Source organism: Hydra vulgaris, chromosome 14, assembly GCF_038396675.1.
Source record: "Hydra vulgaris chromosome 14, alternate assembly HydraT2T_AEP".
NCBI classification, from domain to species: domain Eukaryota; kingdom Metazoa; phylum Cnidaria; class Hydrozoa; order Anthoathecata; family Hydridae; genus Hydra; species Hydra vulgaris.
In genome coordinates, this window is record NC_088933.1 from 2506469 (window position 1) to 2524102 (window position 17634).

Here is a 17634-nt window from a genome sequence, read left to right on the forward strand (position 1 = left end):
TTTAATTATGATAGTATAATTTTTATGCAGCTAGAAAAAAAAGTTAAATTAAAAATCAAAAAAGTAAAAAAAACAACTCTTTTTCTGATAAAACCGCACATTCGATTAATTACTAATTTTAGTTTTTCGCAAGTGACTAAGCGCCTATCTTTATCTAATTAACTTAGTGTTAATTCCGGTTTAGATTAAAATGAACTGTAATGTTATTTGCTAATATAATAATTACTCATTAAAAACCAGTTATTATATTATTTCTCAATATAACCTTTACTCACTCAATTCAATTTAACACACTCACTTTATCATGTCAACTAAAAAAACAAAAGCATACAAGAAAGACGATATTTTTTTTTTCAAACAGAAATTTTACTTATATCACGACTACGTTTTATATAGGATGCAGACGAAAGAGTTTTGAGCTCTTGTTTTCACACAGCTCCACTACCTGTAAATAGACCACTGCTGACAAGTATAGCTGGTTGATCGTTTTTTAGCCTAACCGTGGTAACATCTGAGTATGAAATAGGTAGAGGTTTTATTTTCTTACTACCACGCGAGTTAAGAAGCAACATAACATTGCGTGGAATTCCAGTACTGTAATTATCAGGCTCCTGAGCTAATGAAATAGCCGTGCCATGGAATGCTTAGTGGTCAATATAATCAACAGCTGCAACAGTAAACAGTTGTTTTCAAAGTTTTAGAGGACACACAAATTAATCACTGTTATATTGATTACACACTTCGTTTTCCATTTCAGTTTTCAGAACAAGTATTTGACCATATGATACACTTAAACCAAGTTTAAATAGCTCATCATTAAGTGGTCGTTTTCTTGTAGTTCCATATATAAGCAAACTAACATACAGAGGTAACGGAGTTTCTAATGATTGAATTTGTCTACTTTTATAAACAAAAGAGTAATATTTCTCTGATCGTTATATTTCGCTGGAACATTCTAGTATCATAGTAACAAGTGTAAGTAGGTTTTGTGATACTAAGCTTTCCTGATACCCTGGCTGAAATGTACCTGTAAAAAATTAAGCAGTGTCAAATATAGTTTTGCGAACAGCTTTCGCTAAACACACTGCATCACAATCACAGTCACATTGACAAGCTTCATAAAATGCTGGATCAATGTCACAAATAAAAACAAATGAAACATCTTGAATGTCCTGTTGCGCAAGCATGTTAGGAGAATGGGCTTGTAGTCTCTCTTTTAAACGTGTGCTATGCATACGCTGAGTTGGTGTATGTTGCCTATGTTCAGTTAGTTGAAACAACCATTCAGCGTATAGTCTAGCTAAATCAGCTAGTTTAAAGATGGGTATAGTACCATTCTCTGTTTCTTTAATGTAAGCTATCAATTAAGCAAAAACAATACTATGTACACAGTCAACTTCATTATTTACATGCTGCGTTTCAACACGCATGCGTCTATCAAAAGCACATTTTTTGTTGTACAGGTCATCGTGACACTTAGTATTTAGCTTCAATTAAATCTGTGTAGCTTAACTTGGTAAATAATATAGAATCACACAAAGTAATAGCACACTCGTGGACTTTAATATCCAGATCCGTTCTCCAATCACAGTGCAGACACTGTACAATTAGTCTTTTGACTCACTGATATCACAAATAAAACAAAACGGTTGTGCGTAAACCAAAGTTGATTTTCTCATATCACTGGACATTAATTACCTAAATGAACTATGCTCAACGTTAATCGCTTTGGCTTTATTTAATGATGATTTACCCTCTGCAACTAGTGATGCACAACAAAGACGTTTTGCTGTTCGATTGTATTGGGTTGAATAGTAAAACATCTTACAAGGTTTATGCCACATGGTCTTATTTGAAATCAAAGTACTTTTAAAACCACTGCCATCATCAAACCTCTGAATATAAAAACCAGGCGGTAACAAATCAGATTGTTTAACAAGTTATAAATTTGATTTATAACTTGTTAAACAATCCAAACGCTAAGAATTAGCAGGACAATATCAACTTGTCTGCAGAGGAAACTTGTCAGAAAACAAACTTTTTGCCAGAGTTAGGGCCGTTAAAAACGTTATTTGCCGTAGGAATAGATTGTGCAACGATATAACGATATACCGATAAGTGAGCACAGAAAAAAAATAATTTTTATTAATACTGCTATTATTAATAAAAATTAGTAAAATAATAGTATTTTAGCCAAAATTAACAAAATAGCCATAAATATTTAAAACTAAAATGGTAAAGGAAAAATTAAAATGTTAAAGGAAAAATTAAAATATTGATAGTTATTTTAGTTTGGTTACTACAATTAAAAGATTTATTTATTAAGTGTTATTGAAATGTTACCCGGACAGCAAGAAAAATATTTTTGGGTAAAACTGAAAATTCAAAATTACCCTGAATATGGTTTTATTTTATCTAAATAAAAATATGTATTCCTAGCTCTATCCCAAGAAATTTGTACCTCACGATATCCCTAGCCAAAAAGTCCTAAAGGACCTATAAGATTTTAGAATAACATCAACAACAACAAAAAAACTTTGATAAATTTAAACAATTTGAAACTTATGTGTTTTAATGTAATGGAGTTCTAATTTAGGACTTTTTGACTAGAGGGATTATCACCATTTTTTTGATTAGGAATTAATCCCCATTTTTTTGACTAGGGATTATCACCATTTTCAACTGTGTCACTGGAATAGAAAAAAAACATTATTTTTGACAAAAAAATATTTATTAACAATAGCAAATTTTTGTAAAAAAAATGGTAATTTCTAATAATAACGCCTAAAGAAAAATTCAAAAAAATAATATACCGATTTACTTGAAAAATGCAAATTAAACTCAAAACGCACTTAGCAACTAATAAACAAAATTACTAGTAATATTTATAAAATGTCCCAATATTTGCCCTCAGTTTTTAAAGTAGATGATAATCTTTTTCATGATCAAAAAACAATTGCTTGCAAATTTGATAAATATTTTGTATCTGTAGGACCAAACCTGGCCAAAAAAATTCCAAACCCTGAAAAAAATTAATAAAGGCAACATATGGCTCTCTAAACTCGTATCTAAATTTTTTTAATTTGTCTGTTGAAGATTTGTTTTTTTAAAAGTGCTTTTAAATTGTTAAAGTCAAATAAAGCAATTGCTCCTGATGATGTCAATATTATTATTAGCTTTTGATGTGAATATTAGATGTGAATATTATTATTAGCTTTTTTGACGTTTTAAAAGACATATTTTTTCAAATTTTTAAATACTCTACTAATCAGGGAGTTTTTCCTGATAATTTAAAAATAGCAAAAACTATTCTACTATATTTAAAGAAGGAGAAAAAACTAATGTAAAACACTATCGTCAAATTTTCGTTCTCGCTGATTTTTTCAAAATTTTAGAAAGAATTTTGAACAACAGATTTATAATCATGTTTTTGCAAACAAATTATTATATAACATGCAATATGGATTAAAAAAAAAAATTCAGCTTACAAGAATTATCATTTAAGAATTCTAAATTCACATTAGGAATATTTATTGATTTAGCAAAAGCGTTTGATAGAATTGATTCTTGCTAAAAAATTAAAATGTTATAGTATAACAGGCAATGTTTTAAAATGTTTGAAAAGTTATTTAACTAATCGTAAACAACTTGTTTACGCCAATGAAACATTTTCATCAAGTTTGTTAAACATCACATGTGTTATATCACATGTTAAATATCACATGTGTGATCCTCAGGGATCCATATTAGGACCTCTTCTTTTCCTTATTTATATTAATGATCTATACAAAACCTCGGATTTAATAACAATTATGTTTGCTGATGAGACTAATTTATTTATGTCACACAAAAGCATTCCTACTCTACTTGAACGTGAACATCGAGTTAATCAAAATATCTGACTCGTTTAACACTAACAAATTATCTCTTAACATTGATAAAGCTAAATGGTTTCTTTTCTATCCTTTTATCAAAAAACATAAACTGCCAATTAACATGCCTCAATTCGTTATTGACAATATATAAATTAAAAAAGTAACAGTAACCAACTTTTTAGGTGTTTGTATTGATGAAAATCTTTTATTGAAAAATCAGATTAAAAACTTATCAAGTAAAATTTCAAAAAGTACAGGAATATTGTACAAAGCAAAAAATATTTTAAATAAATGTACTTTGGTACAATTATATCACTCATTTTTTCATTGTCACATGCAAATATTGCTTGGGGTAGTACAAATAAAAATAAACTTAAACCCCTTTACTGTCAGCAGAAGCATGTAGTATATCTTATATATTTTAAAGACCGTTATACTCATGCCAAACCTCTATTATTTGAAAAAAAGTTTTTAATATAGTATGCAAATGATTTCAACCAATAAGAAAACTTAAAGCCGCAAAAAAAAAAAAAAAAAAAAAAATGGCATAAAAATTTTTATGTTAGTTGTAGTGTTTTTTATAAAATATTTTCTTAACTTTTAGCGCAAAAATTACATTTCACTTTGTTTTGCACAAACAAAGTTTGTATTACAAATCTTGAAATATAAACGCAGATCATTTTTTGCTAGATTGAAGATGTATTACTGAAGGAGTCTAATTGAATTACTCTTTATACTTTAGGAATTAAGAAGAAGTGATAATCAGTTCGTATGAAGATAACAATCAGTTCGTATGAAGATAACCGCGGAGAGGGTACATCACCAACAGAATAAATAATATTTATTCCTTTCTATATGAATGCAATATATGATGTTGATGTGTTGCACTTAATTAGACTAATTGAGTACATTCCATATTTATGGAATATGTTTATATGGAATTTTATATATGAAACATAAAATCATACATTAAATGTATAAAATTATACATTAAATGTATAATTCATCATACAAATAAGTATAAATTGATTTGAATTGATTAACAAAATATAATATGATTGAAAAAAAAAATGCACTAATAATTATTATAGCAATAATTATTATTATTTGTACAAACAATTTACATTTGTGCTTATTATTAGAACATTTTTGTTTCAATTATACGTTATTTTATTAATCAATTCAAATCAATTTATACTCATATTATAATAAATTATAAATTTAATGTGTAAATTTATGTTACATATATAAAATTTTATGTTTTATATATAAAATTCCATATATACATATTTCATAAATACAATAATACATTTTACAACCATTGATATATTTATATAACCAATTTTACATTTATATAAATTTAAATAAACAATTGTACTTACGAATGGTTTGTTATGTAAAAATGTGGGAAACATTAGATCTGACTAGTTATATTTTTATAAGGTCATTGACCAGAACAAGAAAGCGAATGATCCATATAAAGGAATGGAAATGTAACAAGCGAAAAGCATTGAAAGAAGCTTACAAACAAACAAAAGCTTATATAAATGTGAAGAGGAAGTCTGTAATGGTAAAAGAAGTTAAGACTTACAAAGGTTGTAGTTTCTAAGTTTAAATGTTGCCGAAAAATGATCAAAAAGCTTTACTAGATAAATACTACAGTTTAAACAGTCTTAATAAAAAATTTTTTGTTTTAACATGCCAAAATGTTTGTTAAGGGAAGACAGCGAATAAAAAATGAAACATCTAGAAGACTGAATTCATTTTCAAATTACTTTACTTTTAAGGGAATGGAAATTAGAGTGTGTAAACAGTTTTATTTAAGAACACTTGACATCAGTCAAAAGATTGTTTACAGTGTTCACAAGAAAAAAGAGGTTATCACTTTGCTGGCAATAGAAAATAAACGCAAAAAACATGTTAAAAAGATAATAAGTGACAAAATGTTAAAGGATGTAGTGAATCACATTAAAAGTTTCCCTGTAGTGGAAAGTCGCTACTGTAGAAGATCAAAAAAAAAAGCAATACCTGTGATCAGAACTAAATGTGAGGAAAATGTACAACCTTTATTTGCAAGCATATATATAAGATGAGAGATTTGAACTTGTGAAACTTTCATTTTATAGGCATTTTTTTTCCATAAAATTTAATTTGGACTTTAGACAGATTGGTATGATCTATGTGACGAAGTTGCTGTCTCTGAAACAGAAAAAAAACTTGGACAGGTATTAGAAGAAAAGTATATGGAGCACATCAAAAATAAACTTGCAATGAGAAAAGAAAAACAGAAACAACAAGATATTTATTTTCTTTTTTGAATCATACAATAATATTGTAATAACAATAAATATAATAATAATAATAATAAAAAAAAAAATCATTATTCTATTCATTGTAGTAAGTAAAAATAATTGACTAATAAAATATATATATATATGTATATATATATATATATATATATATATATATATATATATATATATATATATATATATATATATATATATATATATATATATATATATATATATATATATATATATATATATATATATATATATATATATATATATATATATATATATATATATATATACAGTATCGGACAAAATGAGTGCAACCAAAAAGTGCTAATTTAGTTTCTTTATATAAAAGTCCTGCATTTTTTCAATTTAGAGAAATAACTATCTAACTGTTTAGAGACAAAGTTCTTCAAGTTTTATTCATCACAAATTTCATTATTTGTACACGAAAATTAATAAATTAATCAAAAGTATTAAAAAAAGTTGATTTCCTTCTGGACAAAACAAGTGCAACTCGACAAAATGTTGACCGAGCTGTATTTCGCTATCAATATTTCGTGGCGAATCCTTTGTTGTCGATCACAGCCTTGCATCTTTGAGGCATAGATTCAATCAGGTGATCAATGAAACTTTGTGGAATCTCTGCCCAGGCCTTTTGGATTTGTTCAAACAGTTGATCCTTATTACGAACACCTTCATTATTAATTCTGCGGTTGACGATCTCCCACAGGTTCTCGATATGGTTGAGATCCGGAGATTGGGGCAGCCGATCCATCACCGATAGGTGGTTGTCTTGAAACCACTGCTTGACTACTTTTGCAGAGTGTTTCGGATCGTTGTCTTGCTGAAAAACCCATTTTATTGGCATATTCCATTCAGCATGAGGTAACAAAACATCTTTCAGGATATTTTTATACATGAAACGGTCCATTATTCCATCTTTTCAATGTATTGGACCTAGACCGTTAGCAGAAAAACACCCCAGACCATTACATTGCCTCCACTATACTTCACAGTCTTATGGCAGTAACGTAAATCGAGGCGTTTTCCGGCCGGTCGACGTAGACGGCAAATGCCATCGCTCCCAATGATGTTTAACTTCAATTCATCACTGAACAGGACAGTTCGCCATTTCTGCACATTCCAGTATGAGATTCCTGTTTGCTACATCTCATTCAATATGAGATGTAGCAAACAGGAGTCTTTTCATCTGGTTTTTTAGTGAAATCAGCGGTTTCTTTGCAGGGCGTCGAGAAAACAATCCGGCTTCAACAGCACGTCGTCTGATTGTTCGGTCCGATACAGCTCTAATTGCTTTTGTATCTCGACTGATGATATCCAGGGATCCTTCTTGACGGATCTGACGATCATAGAATCCTCTCTAGATGTGGTGGAACGCGGTCTTCCACCTTTGTTATCTGCTGCCAACTTCCCCGTAGAACGATATTTGGAACATAGTCTTGATACGGTCCATTTTTTCACGCAATATTTATCACAAACACTTTTTGTGACATTCCACTTACGCAATCGCCAATAATTTTCTTTCTTAGTTTCAATCCAAGACTGTCGGGAGCCATTTTTGCACTTGAAGTCATAAAAATAATAAAAATAAATAATCACGATTCTCAAGGCTTACCGTGTTACATTTACCTTGTGATGATACAATAATGCTCTGTGGAACACAACGTCTTGGTTAGATGTGGACTGTATTGATGTAATGAAACACTTGTTGTATTTCACTTCTTGTATTGATGTTCTTCGATAAAACACTTTGATAAAACTCAACTCGATAAACTGTCTTGATAATACTGACTGATTGACTTCCATATACTGACTGAATTACATGTCGATTTACATGTCTCTTATATAGTAAAATGAACCTGTGTGAACCTGTTCTGGAAGATTCTAGATGCTTTCTTTCGATGCTTCTGGAAGCTTCTGGATGCGTCTGGATGCTTCTGAATGTTTCTGGATATTTCTGGATGCTACTGGATGCTTCCAAATGCTTCTTCTGGAAACTTCTGGAAGCTTCTGAATGCTTCTGGAAGCTTCTGAATGCTTCTGGAAACTTCTGTAAACTTCTGGATACTTCCTTTAATTATTAAAAAACTTCTGTGACGTTGACACGGACCAAACTTAAGAAAATGAAACAAACCAAAAAAGTTGCACTTGTTTTGTCCGCTGCAAAATGGCACTTGTCAACGAAATTCTGCCTGTGTGCTGTCACCTGTCAGCTGATTGCTCATGTCATGGCATGTTATGACTCCAGACTCCTGAACTATTTGCTGTGGTAGTATAGTTTGTTTCGTTTTTAAGAAATGTAAAATTAGGAACACTTTTTAGCATTGTTCGATGTTGGTTGCAAATGTTTTGTCCAATACTGTATATATACATATATATATATATATATATATATATATATATATATATATATATATATATATATATATATATATATATATATATATATATATATATATATATTATATATATATATATATATATATATATATATATATATATATACATCAAAACAGATAGACAACATGCGTAAAACTTTCTCATATTGAGAAAGTTTTAAAGATATGTGAAGTATTTTCCCCAGTCAGCGTTATTGGATTATTATTGAAAGTAAGACAACAAAAACCTTACATAGTCAATCAAATGAGAAAAAAATATTTTTTAGTTTTCAAACCTGATCGAAAATGTTTCAGTTTTCTAAAGTTCCATTTAAAAAAGTATCCATTTTGACATTATCTAAAAATTCATTTGTTGTTTTCAAAAAAAGCCACTGTAGTGATGAAATTGAGAATAATATTTGTTTTAGACCAGCTTTAAGAATTAGAAAACAACAAGAAAATCAACAAAATATAAACTTTCTGCATTTTGATCCTAGAGTTAACAAAAAATTAAACGAGCTGGATCAGCAGAAACGGAAAAACCTAAATGTTAAAATTTATGTGCAATGTTGAGAGGGCTTTCTATACAAGTGTTCAAATGAAGTAATACTCAACCTAAGAGATTGTTCACTAGTCGATAAACATATTCTTAATACGTGTATTTAAGAGTAAATGTTTTCAATTCAAAGCTCATGTCAATTAGTACTTATTTTCATTACGAATTATTTATGTAGATATTTACTGCTTTGCGTGTATGTATATAAACATGTTTTGTTAAAACAACAAATAATTTTGAAAGGGTCGTGTTTGAACTTTGACTACCTAAAATAAACCGTGCCTTATTTTAATTTTTAATAACGTCAGTTTGTGTAAAATAGAAACGTCTGAAAGACTATAAAACTTAAATACATATCTAAACTATAAAATCTAAAGCCACAATTCCATATTCAACTTCCCTCTTTTTGTTCTGTTGCATAAGAAAATCAGAATTTTGAGAATTTAATGCGACCAGGGCCCTGGAGAGAATAAAAACGTGTTTTGTTTTGCTATACAACTTTCGTGTTTTGCAATGCCATACAACTTTACTTAGAAAACTTTTACAGTTTCAATAATTTTAACATGTACATTTATATTCCTATTGCATAGCCACAAAAAATGTTTACATAATTATAAAGCTAATTTAAAGCTGCCAAAAATTGAGCGTTAGTAATTATAAGCAAATTTCTTGAGAGCTCTTGATACAGCATACCGACTGGACTGAATGATCTCTTGATACAGCATATCGACTGTACTGAATGCAATCTCATTTAAAAGAAGCATCCTTTAAAAAAAAAGGACCTTTCAACGTATATAATTATTATTATTCTCATTATTATATATTTGTATCTTAAACATTGTAACAAATGCTTATTTAAAATGTAATAAAAAAACAAGAAACAAAAAAACTCATATTCTCGTTTATTAAAGCAACAGACAAAGAAATTACCACAGAAAAAAAAAAATTTGAAATCATTTACAGGTTTTATTCAATGTTATTTTCAAATTCAAAGTTACCCTGAATAACTGTAATTAATATTTGAAACTTGTTTTGATAAATTTATTTTTAACTTAAGTTTGATAAATTTTTTGAATTCCAAAGTTTAACATGAGATAAACGAGCATTTTGTGGAGTAAGTTGCAACTTGTTTATTTTATTTGTTTTAAATTGTCACGGAGAATATATAAAAAATGTTCTTCTTTTTTTAATACTTAAATAATATTAGGCATCATTAAATATTCATTTTAGTAGCTTTTGGAGAAAGTATGTATGTAATAAAATAAATAATTCGGAAAACAAATTTATCAGAAGAAGAAAAAAAAGCTTTAATTTCTTATCCGTGCAAAGTTTTTTTTCTTTAAAGGTATAGATAATAATGTCTAAAAATAATAACAAGAAACAATAGATATCGCCGTCAATAGCATTATAAATAGTAAAGCCAATTTTAAAATCATTAAAAGTGATTAAAAAAACTCTTCATTTTTGCAGCATCTCAAACTCATTTTCTTTTCAAAGGACAAATTTTCGATTGATCGTGTTCCTATGAGTTAGCACCTTAGCACCTGTTCCGGCTAATTTTTTCATAGGAAATTTTGAAGATAAATGGCTTAAATCTTATAACGGAGAAAAACCAGCTTTTCCTTAATGTTATGTAGATGAAATTTTTGCTTCTTTCACATCCAAAAATCACGCCGATTTATTCTTGGAGTATATCAGTAATAAACAAAGTTCTATTACTTTCACAATGGAAAAAGAAGTTAAATCTAAAATGTCTTTTTTGGACCTAACTCTAAGTAAAACAAACAATACCACAATTACCACTGTTCATAAGAAAAATTTCTCGGGACTTAACACAAGCTTTTTTAGTTTTACTTCATTTTTATACAAAGTCTTGTTAAATGTTTAATGAGCTTATAAAATAAACAACACTAGTCCCAGTCTTAGTCATGATATTAACGATCTTTTTAAAGTTCTCAAACGCAACTTGTATCCCTTTTTTTAAATCTTTAAAACAATTCTTACATTTTTTAATTGCGTTTTTATTGTATTTTTTATTATAAGGTCTCTATTAATACAACTTAATTTTACAAATTTGATATAATCGTTTTAATATAATTTAAATGAGAATAGCTATGATATAACCGAAACAAGTATTTTATAAATTTAATATTTAAAAAAAAAGTTAAAAAAACTGTCTTATTTTTAAGAATATTTACATATTTTGTGGTGAATAGAAACTTTGGAAATAAAAGATAATAAAAGAAATAAAAGGAAACTTTGGAAATAAAAGAAATAAAAGATAGTGTTACTACATATATCTTCAAAAGATAGTGTTATTACATATATCTTCAAAAGATAGTGTTACTACACATATCTTCAAAAGATTGTGTTACTAGATATATCTTCAAAAGATAGTGTTACTACATATATCTTCAAAAGATAGTGTTACTACATATATCTTCAAAAGATAGTGTTACTACACATATCTTCAAAAGATAGTGTTACTAGATATATCTTCAAAAGATAGTGTTACTACATATATCTTCAAAAGATAGTGTTACTACATATATCTTCAAAAGATAGTGTTACTACATATATCTTCAAAAGATAGTGTTACTACATATATCTTCAAAAAAAAATTAATTTCTCATTTTTCTCATGCAACTAACAACTGTTTGAAGTAACTTAAAATTTACCGAAAAAAGTAAAATACCAAAATGGCTAATCCAATATAATTTGGTTTTATATTCAAAAAAATGAAAAAAATTAATCTAACAACTAGTTAACAAACAGTTTAATTAGAAATAAGAAATTTATTTATTTTGCATAAGGGAGATGGGGGCGCATTGATTGCCGTAGCAGTGTTTTGAAAATTGCGCAGAACCTGAAAGATATTAAAAACTTATTAACTACGAAACACATGTAGAACTATCTGGCTTTTGGAATATATAAATATTTTGATTTAAAAAAATGATAAACATGAATAATTTTAACTTTTAAACAACCCTCTCAAAAGATCAATGTACCCCAAACTATGGGGTACTATGATCTCCGACTTGGGGCACATTGATCTTATATGCGTAATATTATCTAAACGTTTAACACTTCTATAACTAAATCTTGTAAATAATTTAGTCAAAGGGTAATATTGTATTGTAACATATAATACATCTAAATTTTTTAATTATTTTTTAAATATAGCAGTTAAACCCACTAGTCTAATTTTTAATTAAAAAATGCATGAATCACAGCAGCTATAAGCTACCCGCTTTATATACGTTTAAAACTTTGCAACAACTTGAAATTTATAAGAACTGAAATATAAAGACTGAAATAAGAATACAACTTTTAAGTTTACAAAACTTGTTAAAAGTAAAATATTTTGATTAAGAATATTTCATCATTTGTGAAAGTCAAGTTGTGAAGCAGCTTTTGGTTTACATTGTTTTTTATTCCTAAGCAAGTAATTCTTAGTTTCTTTATCTTTTGTGGAGACTTTTTGTTGATTTTTGGTTTGCTTCAAAATTTTCTTTTCTTTTGACAAACGAATTTCATTTCTGACAGGAGTATCAGTCAAGATCCTTGTTTTTAACTGCCTACTTTTAACATTTTTTTTTCTGGCAGATGCTTTTGGGTAAGGTTTTAAAACCTCAGGTGAGATTATAGAAGCAACACTTGTTGACACTTTGTTTAAAATACTTGTTTCAATATTTACTATAGTTATTTCAGACTCTATGTGATTAACATGTGCTGGTATCATTTCAGATTCCATGTTGTTGACAGGAGTGATAGTAACTGTATCTGGAGCAGCTCTATCTGTAACTGATGATGGTAAATATTCGTCATCTTTGAAAATTTCAGAATTGAATGGCTCAATGCCAGCTACTCTAAATCCTGTCTGTATATTAGATGGTGAGAAAGCTTTTGTATACGGTTCTCGAACTATTGAAACAATATCATAAATGGTCATTCGTCTTGGGTTTGAAACCATCCAATTATCACATGCAGAATTGTAAAACCTTTTCAATGGTCCAAAAACAGTTCTATCTAATGACTGCAATTTATGGCTGCAATGGGGAGGAAAACTTATCATTGTAATTCCGTGTTGAATTGCAAGCTCCAAGCCTTTAACAGAAATATGACTTTCATGACTGTCGAGAAGTAACAAAACTGGAGATTCCTGAGAACAGTTTGAATATTTAACAAAATGTTTAATCCATTCTATGAAAATTTCTGAGTTCATCCAACCAGAAGGATTTGCAAATCCCACACATCCAGGAGGTCCTTCCTTAATCATGTAATCATGAAACTTTACCCTAGGAAAAATAAATAATGGAGGAATGGAATTTCCAATAGCATTTGAGGCACAACATGCAGTTACCAATGTTCCTCGTTCTGCAGATGTGATTCTTCCAACTTGTTTGCTTCCTCTACCAGCTAAAACCTTTACCGGCTTTTAAACGGTTGTTAAACCAGTTTCATCAACATTATATATACAGTTAGGATTATATTTATATCGATTTCTTACCGTTTTAAGATTTTGAAAAAATTCTCTTACAGTGTGTTTTTTAAAAGCTGTTGATCGAGCGAAGCTCGTTGCTCCAGGTGTTCGTAGAGACAACTCTGGTTGTCTTTTCATAAAACCTTGCAACCAATCAATGCCTGCAATTTTATTTTTGATCCATGATGATGGGCATATCTTATTGTTTTTTAAAGCAAATTCATATGCCAATAATCGCGTTGACCTAGTTGAAAGGCCATAGTTCATTTTTGATGCAATTAGTAAATAACTTGATAAACTTTTTTCATCTTCTGCTGTAAAAACTTGTCTAATGTTGTAGTTAGGCTTGAAAGTTTCATTTGGATTAAGCCTCTTTTTACAAAAATATCTTTTGATATTATAAAATAATAGTATTATTATTACTAGCTTATAACATAAGTAGATTTAAAAAATGAAATGCTAAAAACTATTGTTTGTTTATATATAGTTTTTTTTTAAATTATAAATACAATTCCATTCGTTTAACTGTATTGCTTATAAACAAAAACATGGGGCACTTCGTCTTCTATGGGGCACTTTGATCCTCCGATCAATGGGCCCCGCATAGTCAAAGATCAATGTACCCCAATAGGTATAGGTAACATATTGATAGCAATATCTACTGTATATATTGCAGCCAAATAAAAATTATATATTATATTATAAACCTAACACTTACAAATTTAAAATAAAATTGTTGTTAACCCATACAGACATCTAAATAAAAATATATTTGAATTATAGTACGATTTTAAAAAATCACTTTTTATGACGAAAAACAATATTTTCTTTATTTTTTTTGACGCTGATAACCTTATGAAAAAATATTACGAATAATCAATTAGGGAAGCATAATGGTTACTTAAATTGCAACCTCACTTCTAGTAAGGCAAAAATGAACGAGTAAAAGCCAAAAGATCATACTGCCCCGGCGATCAATGCGCCCCCATCTCCCCTACACTATGAATCCGTAAAATTTCTAGTGAAAATTTTCTACAAAAAATTTTCTAATAAAAGTTTGCTACTAAAAGTTTTCTACTAAAAATTTTTTACTAAAAGTTTTCTACTAAAAATTTTCTAATAAAGGTTTTCTACTAAGAATTTTCTACTAAAAGTTTCCTACTAAAAATTTTCTACTAAAAGTTTTCTACTAAAAATTTTCTACTAAAAATTACCTGTTAAATATAAAATGTTTTAATATAAAATAATGTGCATATATTTTAATTATAAAGTATTTTAGCTGGTGCAAATTATTCACAACTTTTAGGGTCCAAATAATCCCGGAAAATATTATTTTGAAAATATTTTTAAATGAAAAAATAAATTATATTGATAACTTTTTATTCTTAACTCGGCAAAATATAATAATTAAATATCGCGGTTTATTTTTTTTTTATTTTTTTTTTTTTTTAAATTAAGGTTTTACAATAAATTGTGTAGGCATAAACTGCCTGTCAACCTAATTATATAATACTTGACAATTACAGAGTTTGTATAACTAATAGAAATTAAAATGTGGATTAGTCATAGAGAAGCCATTCATTTTTTAGATGATTGTCTAGAAGCAGTTTAAACGTTTTTAAAGATAACGCTGATACAATGTGATTAGGAAGAGAGTTCCATTTATTTATTATTCTTAGAGAAAAAAAATTCATACGTAAATTTAATCGCGAAGATTGTTTTTTTAGTTTATATATATATGACCACGAGTAATAAATTTACTATCTATTTCAAAAAGACTTCTGTCACTATTGTTGTTTTTGCACCATTTGTAGACGTTGATTAGGTCTGCACGAAGTAGCCTGTATTTTACAGTTGTCATATTTAATGCCAACAATCTTTGTTCATACGGTAGATCCTGTAATCCATTGATTCGTTTCGAAGCTCTTCTTAACACATTTTCTAGTTGCCGTTTGTCTTTGAGAAGTCCAGGGTTACAGATTGATCCACAGTATTCTAGGTGAGGGCGGACTAGTGCTGAAAATAGTTTTTTGAAGGATAATAAGTCTGGATATGATGTAAATGTTCTTTTTATTATTCCTATTATTTGTGTGGCTTTGTTGACTTGAATAGTTGTGTGTTTCGAAAATAATAAGTTCGAATCTATGTGAACACCTAAATCTCGTTCGCAATTTGTGGTTTTAATGTTTACTCTTATATTTTTTTCTGGATCATGCATATTATAAGTATGGGATTTGTTGTTGTTTCCTAAGTGCATTACAGAACATTTATCAATGTTAAATTTCATTCCCCATTTTTGAGACCATGTAACAAGAGCGTCGATGTCATTTTGTAATTCTTGCGCAGATTCAGTATTTTCAATAGAACGGAAGATTTTGGTATCGTCAGCAAAAAGAGCAGCTTTTGATTTGATTACTTCAGGGATATCGTTGACATATATAATAAAAAGTAAAGCTGAAAGGACGGAGCCTTGGGGAACTCCACTTTTAACGGGTACCCAGTTTGAATAATTTCCATTAACAATAACTCTTTGTCTACGGTTTTTCAAAAAGTTTTTAATCCAATATAGTATTGATCCATTTATACCATAAGCTTTAAGTTTTGAAATAAGAAATTTATGTGGAACTTTGTCAAAGGCTTTTTCAAAATCAAGATAAATGTTGTCGATGGGAATATTATTATCAAGTGATGACGTCCAATAATTAATTACAGTTAAAAGGTTAATTAAGCAGGAATGATCTGGACGAAATCCATATTGGTGTGGACTTTATAAGTTATTTTTAATCAGGTGTGTCATAATATGATTTTTTATAATTTTTTCAAAGATTTTTATTAAAGTACAAGTTATACTGATAGGTCTATAATTAAGTGCTTTTGATCTGTCTCCTTTTTTGAATATGGGTGTAATTGTTGCGTCTTTCCATATTTGGGGTATTGATCCACTCTCAAGTACTTTGTTAAAAATAGTAGATAGATGTTTAGACATTTGAAAGCAATTATTTATAATAATTTACAAACCAAAAGTGGTGTTAGTGACGAGTAGGGAAGACCGTGGCTAGTTTGCTCGGTTTTTACTCTATGAGCTCTGTATCCCAAACAGCACATTTTTTTGAAAATATTAAAGTGTAGTCTCAAAGAGTATGAATTTAGGTAACTGATAAAATTTGCATTCATTTACTAAAAAAAGCTCTTATAGGCCTTCCCGGGCCCTCAAAAAAAAAAAAAAATTGTGCCAACTTACCCTACCACAGGATAAGTTGGCGCAAACTATAAAAATGATTAATAATGTACTATTAAGTGCAAAATGAATAGAAATCTTTTTACCATTAATTTTGGCAACAAATTTAAGCCAAAAATTTAATATTAGTTTTAGCTGGTACCAAATATTAGTACGTATAACAGCCAAAACAGTATCCCACTTTTCATCTGTAAAAAAAACTAAAAAAAAATTTATTTAATTTTTTTTGTAAGAGTAAATGCTATGAGCTAACTTACCTCGTTAAAATTTTGTTAGCTTACCCATAAAGCCTTTTTTTCAATAAACAGTCTATAGATCCTGAAAAACTAGATATAGTAAACCAATAGTAAGTAACCATAGTAAATGCTATGAGCTAACTTACCTCGTTAAAATTTTGTTAGCTTACCCATAAAGCCTTTTTTTCAATAAACAGTCTATAGATCCTGAAAAACTAGATATAGTAAACCAATAGTAAGACCGGAACTTTTACAATAATTTTTCATACGATCAACTATTTTCTTTGTAAAGTAAAAAGGAAGCGATGTTCCGAAAGTTACGTTTTTGTTCAAAAAACACATAAATTTTAATATCTCGCATGTGCAAGCGCGAATGATGAAATGGTCAATTAGGAAGGTTCTGTGTCATTTTTGTCACTTTCTGATGAAAGGCTCTGAAGATAAACGCAATTTGTCAACTTACCCCTGCGGTCAACAAGCCCCGGTCTCCCCTACACAAAAAAAAAACTGGGAGATTTAAAGTATTCAACAATGTTTTAAATCA